Source organism: Lathyrus oleraceus, chromosome 1, assembly GCF_024323335.1.
Source record: "Lathyrus oleraceus cultivar Zhongwan6 chromosome 1, CAAS_Psat_ZW6_1.0, whole genome shotgun sequence".
NCBI lineage: Eukaryota > Viridiplantae > Streptophyta > Magnoliopsida > Fabales > Fabaceae > Lathyrus > Lathyrus oleraceus.
Genome location: NC_066579.1, coordinates 189,742,728 through 189,753,098, shown reverse-complemented (window position 1 = coordinate 189,753,098; position 10,371 = coordinate 189,742,728).

Genomic DNA, 10,371 nt, shown 5'->3' with positions numbered 1-10,371 from the left:
GGCTTGCACTTGAGGCAAAAGAGGCAATGCAATGCTATGCAATGGGCCATGATATGCTATGTCCTAATATGAAAATGTATGTACAATGATGGGTGCAAATTTGAGGTGCTACAGCTGCCCCTATTCAATCAGCTGGGAACCCGAATGGATGAGAGCAACGGCTGTCAGGCTTTCAGGGTAAACAGGGATTGAATACCAAGAACCGTAGAATTTGCACAATGCAGGGATCCACCAATGGAAACGTCCACTGGGATTTGACATTTATTACTGGGTATTTATTGGTTTTTGTTTTCAAAGGGTACGGCCACATCCAGACATCGCAACGACGATGAATGGGAAAAGAAATCACAACTAGATGCCAACGGACAACTAGGAAAAACTCAACGTTTATCGGAACCAACGGAGAGGTGACCAGATATTAATGAATGACTGGAAAAGATACAACCATACGTCAACGGACGAAATGGGAAAAACTCGACGTTTACCAAGACCAACGGAGAGGTAAATACACGTGGGGACAAGTACAACTAGACGTCATAGGACGAATAGGAAAAACTCAACGTTTATCGACACCAACGGAGAGGAGGAAACTCTACTGGGGAGAGTGAACACAACCAAATCATCAACGGATGATTGGGAAAAACTCGACGTTTACCAAGACCAACGGAGAGGTAAATACACGTGGGGACAAGTACAACTAGACGTCATAGGACGAATAGGAAAAACTCAACGTTTATCGACACCAACGGAGAGGAGGAAACTCTACTGGGGAGAGTGAACACAACCAAATCATCAACGGATGATTGGGAAAAACTCGACGTTTACCAAGACCAACAGAGAGGTAAATACTTCTTCGATTTGAAAATCGGAAATTGGCCTGAACACCACTTCGGTCTGAATACCGGAAAATTGGCCTGAATGCCATGAGTACATCGACCTGATCGTCGGAAACTCCTTCGGTCTGAATACCGGAAAATTGGCCTGAGTGCCATGAGTACATCGACCTGATCGTCGGAAACTCCTTCGGTCTGAATACCGGAAAATTGGCCTGAGTGCCATGAGTACATCGACCTGATCGTCGGAAACTCCTTCGGTCTGAATACCGGAAAACTATAAGTCATATTATCTATAGCCGTCAAAACGTAGATAATACACTCGCATGGAAGATTATCCATAACCGGGTTGCAGGTTGTTAAATGAATAGTCGACCGAAAAGAAAGGCATCAGGGTACCAGGACTAGGTATGCAAAAGATGACCAATCAGATGATAAAGTTGTTAACTCGAAGCAAGTATCCAAAGAGAAGGGGAAGACCCAATGGGGACAATACTGCTTGATCAAGGCAAGACTACCAATACCACAAAGAGGGGATTACATCTACCGGTTTGTAGGCAGAAAACCACGGAAAAAGTAACCGTCATCAATCAGGATGAGCACAAAGGGTTGACTCCTCCAAAGGGAGAACGTGGGATTTTACAACTACCAGCTTGTAGGTAGGAAACCACAAAGATAGGACTTACAACTACCGGTTTGTAGGTAGAGGCCAACAAATTCCGCTGAGGATAAGATGAATGAGTGCCAGTTGGTGAGCGACTATTCATTTATGCCCCAGGGAAGCACAAGAGACGGTCAACGGGGAGCCAGTTTAGGATCGATCCAAAAAGGCAAACTGAACCAAGACTCACCCTAATGAGGAAAGAACTCAATAGGGAAAACCCATCCCGTGTGTTGGGAGGGAACGGAAACAACCGTCATCCACGAGGATGTATCTCAGTGGGGAAATGGCAGGAAAGGATAGACACTTTCTGCTTAAGGGGTTGGCTCTACATGGAGAGATCAGACACACCCGACTCTGCTAGGAAAATCTACCGGGGAGATTTGTATTACCAAATAGCAGGAGGCAATCATCAACAGATACACGGCAACAGCTGCAACATGAGTACCTGAATGCTATGATTATGCATGTATGCTTTATACCTAAAATGCATGATGAATGTTGACAAACAGACATGCTTAACACGCAGGTCCGGGAATCAACCATCCGGAGAGAAAACCAAAGTCACCAGAGAGCCAAGAAAATCCACTGGAGGCTGGGACAATAGGAAACAATCAACATCCTGCAGGGGAGAAAGGCCACCCGAGGCTTCCGGAGGGATCGTCGGTCACAACCGGAGAGAAGCGTTCAACATACAAGCGGATGCGCCACAACAACTTGTGCTAGAGATACCAAGAAGCAATCAGATCTCTGATGAAGATAGATATGCATTGAGAAAGCTTTTCATGCCAATAACTCCGTTGGGGAATCTATCTGAGGGACATGATGGAGTACTGGGATGTCAATTTGCAAAATACTGAATCTTCCAAGAAAAGCACCCATGCTAGGGAGAGATGAAGACTGCTCTGCTGGAGAGGCGAAAGTTGAAGTCTTCGGTAAACACTCTGCTAGGGGAGCTGCCCCACAATAATGTCCGAAACAGCAAACTTGCTGGGGATGCCCCACGATAGGGCTCAAACAACACTCTACTGGGGATGCCCCACAATAGAGCTAACAGGGATTTGGAGGAAGAATCTGTACTGCCGGGAACATGAAGATGAACAACTTCAAACAACACTGCATCAGGCAACTTCACTGAGGAGAGACCATACGAGGTTCTGCAGGACAAAGATACAGTCATGCTCGAGATACAAACAATTGTCTTACCTGTTGGTAATCATACCACCCCCGGGAGAGCACTGTGGGTCTCCTAAGTATTCTTCCATCTTTGTGAATGTTCACTTTGTTTAAGAACAAATTTTTTTTTTGAAAAATTTGTTTATTTTGAAAAACAATGATACTTTATCAATTAAAACATGCAAAATGTTTGTTGAGTTGAAACAAATAAGAGTGCAAATAATTGGATAAAAGCTCAAATTGATGTGATGGAATGGTAGTCTGCAAAGGGCGAGACTCCATAGATCTGTGCAAGTTTGAAATCGGTGATGTATATTGGAGAGGGATACATTGAACATAATGACCTTTCCTCTACCATTCTGAATTTTCGATGTATCCAAAGCTTCAGTCGACGACAAATCGAGAATTCCTGACGGATGACAGATATAGAGCACGGTCTTGTCAAGATGCAGTTACTTGCCAAATCCCTATTTTTTGCCTAGATTGCCCCAGTGTGAGGTGCTCAATCTAGCGGGATGCAAATTCTTTTTTCAATGTCTCTAACTTTTGCCTGGATCGCCCTTTCGGGTTTTCAATCCACCGAGACGCTCTTTTTTGCCTAAGTCGCCCTTTGGGGTGTTCGACTTAGCGAGCTGTTTTTTTTTTTTAGGCGAAGTATTTCTTGACTGCATCGGGATTCACAGGACGAGTGAACTTCTCCATCCATTGTTGTAAGTGTCAAAACATTGCCTGAAAAGGCTCTCTTGACAACATATGGACATTCATAGCTTGGGGGTTCACTTGCCCCTGGAATCGGGCGCGAAAGACAAGACCTTCTTGAACACAAGGTCACCTTCTCGGAACACACGAGGCTTGACCTTCTTGTTGAATGCTTTTTTACTCTCTGCTGATATGACTGTCCATGACACATGGCAGTTGATCTCTTCCTTTCGATCGAATTCAGCATCAGCCAACTTGGGACTTTGAGGGTGCTATTTTTTTGTTTCTTTCTTTCTTTTTCTTTCTTTTGATCTGGATTTCTTTTGATTTTTTTTTTGATTTTGCACCCTCCTCTTTCTTTTTCTTTTTTTTCTTTTCTTTTTTTTCTGATGCCCCAGTTGGCTGTTCTGCTGATTCTCGGGATGCAGCTGAGTGATCTTCTTTTCTTGCTCAAGAAGTCGGGAAATCTCGTCAGGAATCCCTTCAACATCATCTTCTTCCGCTTCGAATACAGGGAATTCAAAATTGGGAGATGACGTCTGATCACTATGTTCAATGGGTCTAAGAAACAACCTGCATAAAGATTTTGAGCATAAAAGCTTTTTGGAAATCAAACAAGACAATCGTTATGCAGATGAAAAGATTGCTTTTATTCTTGTTTTTTAGGGTTTTTTTGTGATCACCAATTTCATGCAAAAAGCGAAAAGGGAAAACAATTGGAAAACAAATGTTTTAGCATGAATTATTTGAATGAAAATATCATTGCACAAAACGTTGCCAACAATGTCATCACATCTCCTCATGGGAGAAGGGTTTCTAAACAAAGTGATTATTACTCCGACTTATGAACAACTGTAGGAACGCCCACTGTGACCCAATTGTGATAGATCCCACCGGGGATGACAACTGTCAGTATCTCTTGCATCAGCAGCTTCTGTTTTCTGAACAACCCTTCTAAAGAAAAGTCGGCGCCAGCCCAGGACTTGTTATCTTCAAGCTTGATTAGCACGGGGACCTAAATCCTCCAAGATCAGAATACCTGACCTCACAAGGTCTTGAACCTTCATCTTTAGTTGGAAACAACTGTCCACATCATGACCAGGAGCACCCGAGTGATACACACAATGCTGTTCAGGCCTATACCACCATCGAGGGTTGACAGGTACGGGCGGCGGGTCTCTGGGAGTGATCAAGTTCTGCTCTATCAGAGTGGGATACAGTTCGGCGTAGGACATGGGGATTGGATCAAAAATGATCTCCTTCCTCCCATTACTTGTACCAGCTTGATTACCATTGTGAGGCTGAGAAGCCTGCTGCTGAGGACGATGTTGTGGACGCTGATGCTGCTGAGCTGGTCTTCTCTGCTGTTGTTGAATTGCTGGAATAGTCACAGCAGCAGCCTGACGATACTGTCCTCTGTTCACACTCCTCCTACGGTGCACGACATTTGTTTCACTTTCTCCCCTTTTGGGTGCCCCAGAGGATGGCTTCTTAGAACCGGAAGAACTTGAAGAGCCAGGATGGCGAACCGGAGCGAGGGTTGCTCTGACATTAACAGTCTCTGCAGCAAGAGGCTGTTCATTGACTATGATACCCCTCAAATCATCATCCACGTCGTAGTTGTTGACGGGAATAGTGACAGCAGCAATTTGATCATTAACGGGGACCCCCTCTGGTGGAGCACGGTGGACTGGTGGAATCATGGCTTCCAGTCTCTGGGCTAAGGCACACAGCTCCTCTTGCCCCTGAACAACTCCTTGCATCATTGTCATGAACTGGGCCATGTTTGCCCTCATCTCAGCCAACTCTGTTTGAACCTGGTCCACACTTCTCTGTTGATTCAATCTGGTTGAGTAACGATGCGGTCGGCGGTCAGCAATCCTGTCTCAGTCAGGAACCAAAGTGAGAAGTCCCTCCAAACATGTCTGCAATGCAAGAATGATATGTGCATGATATGCATGATATGGGTACTATATTTTATCATGAATGATCCTGATAAAGGATATGCGCATGCAAGTTAACTTTTTTCATGCATTATTATTTTTTTGAAAATAAATATGCTATGATGCAAATGATGTGAACATGATTGGTCAGGCTGTGCGTCTCAAGGCACAGGGTCAAAGCTTCGTCTTGAACTCTGATCACAAACATCTGAAACCCAAAGTCAATCTGATCAACTGGCATCTGAAACCAATATGAGGAACCAAGTCACCATAAATCCGACTTGGGGAGTTCCGAAATAAACGAAACTGGAGATTACATCACTATCATCACAGGAACATCCACTGAACGGATGACAGCCAGCTCCTCTGAACAGGTACTCTCAAATTCAACCCGGGGATCCGAAATAAACGGAACCCGCTGATAAACCACGGACAGAACTCCGGCGTCCCAGAAATAGATGTCCATAATTCACAGTCACCATCAGTACCGAGAGTCACCAACACATCACCAACCAATCAGCAACTGTACCTGTAATGATCAAACCCTCCCCACTCACGGGTGTTATCTAGGTCAGGGTAAAGTCGAAGAGAAACGCAGCATAAATAACCTTTCGCAGAATACCATCATATACACACCGGAAGTATGTAACGACAGTATCCCACCAGGGTCTGAACTGCTCGTGATATCAATGTTCCGCTAAGTGGCGCAATACCACCCGCTTCCCATGAATCACTCTATTCCTAAGTTCCCTAGATTTCACTCATAGCCTGGGTATTGGGCCTTTTACCTCAAGTAACTCCCACCCCCAAACAGAGAAACGCAGACAGCACAGCAGATGAATATGAATGAAATGCAAACATTAATGCAAATAATAAATGCAAACAGTAAGTGCACATATATACAATGAATGCAATAAATACAACAGCAAACAGCAACCAAAATCCTAACCTAGAGAGCGCTAGGAGAGACTCGCTCAGGGAAGATGGACCAGCATAGGTCAACTTCTCTTTTTCCCAGCAGAGTCGCCAGCTGTCGCATCACGCGAAAAACCGGCGGGAAAACAAGAACAACAGAGCCGCCACCGTGCGTTATTTATCCCAAAAGAGGGAAAGGAAACGCTCAGAGTAAACCTAGGAAAGAACATGGTCTCGCGACCAAAGAGAATGGGTTCGGGAGTCGGTTATGCGAAGGGAAGGTATTAGCACCCCTACGCATCCGTAGTACTCTACGGGATCCACGCACAAAAGGAAGGAAAATGGTTGCTATAACACTGCTCACACACACACACTGGCTGAAAGAGACACAAGAAAACAGACAAGACTGACTCGGCAGGATATCGCATCCTGGGCCTACTTAGTCTATCAGGCATAGACATCAGAGTCGAAGTAGTTCGGACTGGGGAAACGACACATGCTCGCTAGGATGTCGCATCCTATGCATACGTATCTTCTCGGACGAGAGAAGAATCAGAGCATTCGTAGCTCGGCTGACACGCACACAAACAAACAAGATACAGGCAAACGTGGAGCCCGACTGCCAATCACTGGACTTACATCAGCATCCGAACCAAACACACGCACACTGGAACCCAAATGCCACTCGATGGACTTACATCAGCTTCCAAGCACACAACAGCACAACAAGTTAATAGGGAGTCGAGGACTCAGCCTATAACTGTCAAACACACACAAAAAAGAAAAAGGGCGCCCGGAGAGATCAGCTCAATCTCCTGCCTACATACTTCATCTGGTATGAAGATCAGGGCGATGTAGTTCCCCTACGGAGGGATACAGGACTAGCCTAACCAGATAACAGAGGGAGACACAACTAGGGAGACTGCGACTCGAGCCTAGATGTTATCATGCAAATCATCCCTAAGTTAAGGTTTCTAGCTAACTGGCACAGGGAGCCAGCCTATCCTAGTCATGACTTGCACAGGAAGCAAGCCACACACACACTTAACTTGCACAGGAAGCAAGCCAAGCAAAACCTAACTTGCATAGGAAGCAAGTCTAAACTAACCCTAACTTGCACAGGAAGCAAGTCAAACAATCCTAACTTGCACAGGAAGCAAGTCAAACAATCCTAACTTGCACAGATAGCAAGTCAAACAAACATACAAGCACAGATAGCACACACTACACACAAGCAAGTGGCTCAAACAAGGGTTAGGTTTTAGTCGAGGGGTCATATCAACCTCAACAAACAAACCTCTAGAACTGGGTGAAATGTTGCTCTTAACCTTGCCATTGAGAGACTAAGGTGAAGCAGATGAAAGGTGAGTGAAGATAAGACTTCACAGCTCTTATCCCTGGCCCGGGAGAGCTTAAGACAAGAATGTGTGGGTTCAGAAAGTGGGAACCCTTCTACACATTTGATACTGACTCAACTGTACAATTGTACAAGATCTTGGGTTTTTATCTGTAATGCATCAACACAGTGGTGTGAGCAAAACAGAAGACACACTGAATAGCAGGGGATAGGTTGCATATCCCTTGGGTTCTGCCAATTGCCTCTTCACTTAGGAGGACTTTGACTCTATGCAAGGACAAAAGTAAACAGCCACAAACATTGCCTCTTAAGGAGGACTTCAGACAGTTGCCTGGCCAAGTAACAAGCCAGGTCTTCCAGACTACATGAAGATTAGAAGTATACCTCAATGCAAATTGCTTATACAAGCAAAGCAAAGCAAAAGTTCACAAGGAACTGAGCAACTAAAGTACCTGAAATCAGTCAAGCACAGTTAGTGTACAAGTCAAAGTTAAATCAAAATGAAACAGATATCAACCAGTCAACACAAGCAAGTGAATGTGCAAGGCATAAGGCTTAAGGCATGTGAGCCAAGCCACCTACAAAACAAAACATGTTAGACAATGATATTTAGGCAAGCTCAATCAAAAGAAGTGGTCTCATTGGTCATTTGGTGTTCAACCTGAAAACATGAACTCAAAGGTGAGTAACAGGACCACTAGGACAAGCCTAGGGTCAAAAATGAATGAGAAAGTCAAAACAGCAAAGGGCAAGTATCCAAAATCATGTTCAAACAATCAAGAAACAATACCAATTGGCTTCACATTCATATCAATCATCATCATCATTTCATGAACAAATTAGGTCAAAACATGGCATTTAGAAGCTCATAGGAGTCAACAGCAAGACTTGAATTAAAAGCACACTTAAGCATTTCCAAAAATCACCAAATAAATCATGATCAATCACAACCCACAGCATGGTAAGCATGTCAAATTTCATCTCATTTGGACAAGTGGAAGGCAGTCAATGAAAATCAGAAAGTCAAAGCAATTTTGAACATGCTCAATGAAGTCAACCAAACATGCATCAACTTAGAAAAATCATAAATCAGAAATGGTGTATGATAAATGAATGGGACTAAAACCATGGAAAAGATGAGGATGTCTAGTTTAAGCACAAAAAATTTGGGAGCCATTGGATAAAGTATCATCATTTCACAAATGTTTTGGCAAAGTGTACAAAAATTGGTCACATGTCACAAACCCTAATAACAATTAAAATCCATTGATCCAAAAATTCTGGAAAAAATATGATTAAAAACTAGAGATTGTGATGAACACAACACAAAAATTCCCATGAAATTTGAGTTAAAATTGAGAGCTCTATGATTTTTTGAAGATAGCCATGCCAAGTGAAATAAAAATTGCAAAAGAAATTAAATTAATTGGTAATTAAATCCGGCAGTGGCATATGCGTAATTCCTGGGACATTTAAATGAAACGGTGTGCTGCATTTGGGGACGTGGCACGCTGTGATTTGCGCATGGCCATGAAATAGTGCTCCTCTTTAATATATATTTTATAGAAGGCGTTTAAATAACTGAATTGGCATTGCGCCCCAGTGGTAAAACACTTGGTATTTGAAGCTTTGAGGCAAAGGTCTGGGGTTCGAATCCCCCTCGCCCCAGGCCTTTTGGCATTTATTTGGAAACAAGGCAAGGCATATATACAAACGCGAAAACAAAAAGCAAAGCATGCCAATGAAGCAGTAGCAACGTGTTCATTAAAAAGAGAGGGTCAGCGCATAAGTGTGGGCCAGGCGTACAGCAATATCACGTGTTTCTTCATGAAGCCACATGCGCAGCCAATAAGTAACCCAGGCGGATGTACGGCGTGGCAAATGAAAGCAGTCTCAGCATCATGTTGCAGAAAAAATATTTACAGCATTTATGTTAAAAAGAAAATGTCCAGTATATACATGTTCATCACTACAAACCCAGGTCAAAATTTTTTTTCTCCAAATTCAAAAACAGGTATACCAATACGTGCATCTTCCATCACATGTTCACAATCCAACAATAGTTTTCAATGATTTATGCTAGCATGAGAGAAACAAACCAAAACACATTCACATATGAAACTTTGAGACAACATATCTCCTCAAATACTCAACCGTTTTCAGTGACTCAAAGCTCATAATGATCAGGATAAAGAGATCTACGCATTACACACCATGATTTTGGAAAAAAGAGGATTCGAAATCTTACCTATTTTTGAAGCAGTTTGTGAAACAGCAATGGTTTGAAGGCTTTGGCTTGAAACAGATGCTTTAACAACTCCCAGGAGGTGAATGGTGAAGCTGTTTTGGCTCAATGATGCTTGAAATGGAGGAACACGAATGCTGCCATGGCCGATGCCTCTTTAAAACAGCAGTGGGAGAGGAGCTTCCAGTTGGAAAAATAAGGTTGCAATGTGCTCACAAGGTTGTTTGAATGATGTTTTAGGCAAGGCAAGGCTTAGTTTCTTTGGAGTTTTTGACAGACTTTACAAAATGAAGAATGAGCCAAATGAGAGAGTGAGAGAGAGAGTTTTTTTCTGTTAGAATGTGGCTGCTATTAGTGGTTTCCAATGACAGAAAATGATCATAAAATCTGCTATGTGATGGTACCAAGCATGGTTCATGGATATGTGGGATATGGTGGTTGAATTTGTACTTTCTTTCCAAGTTTCAAGCAAGCTAGCATGGGCTACATGTACTTCATGGGAATGGCTTTGCAACATGACCAAAACCAAATTTCTGAGCTAT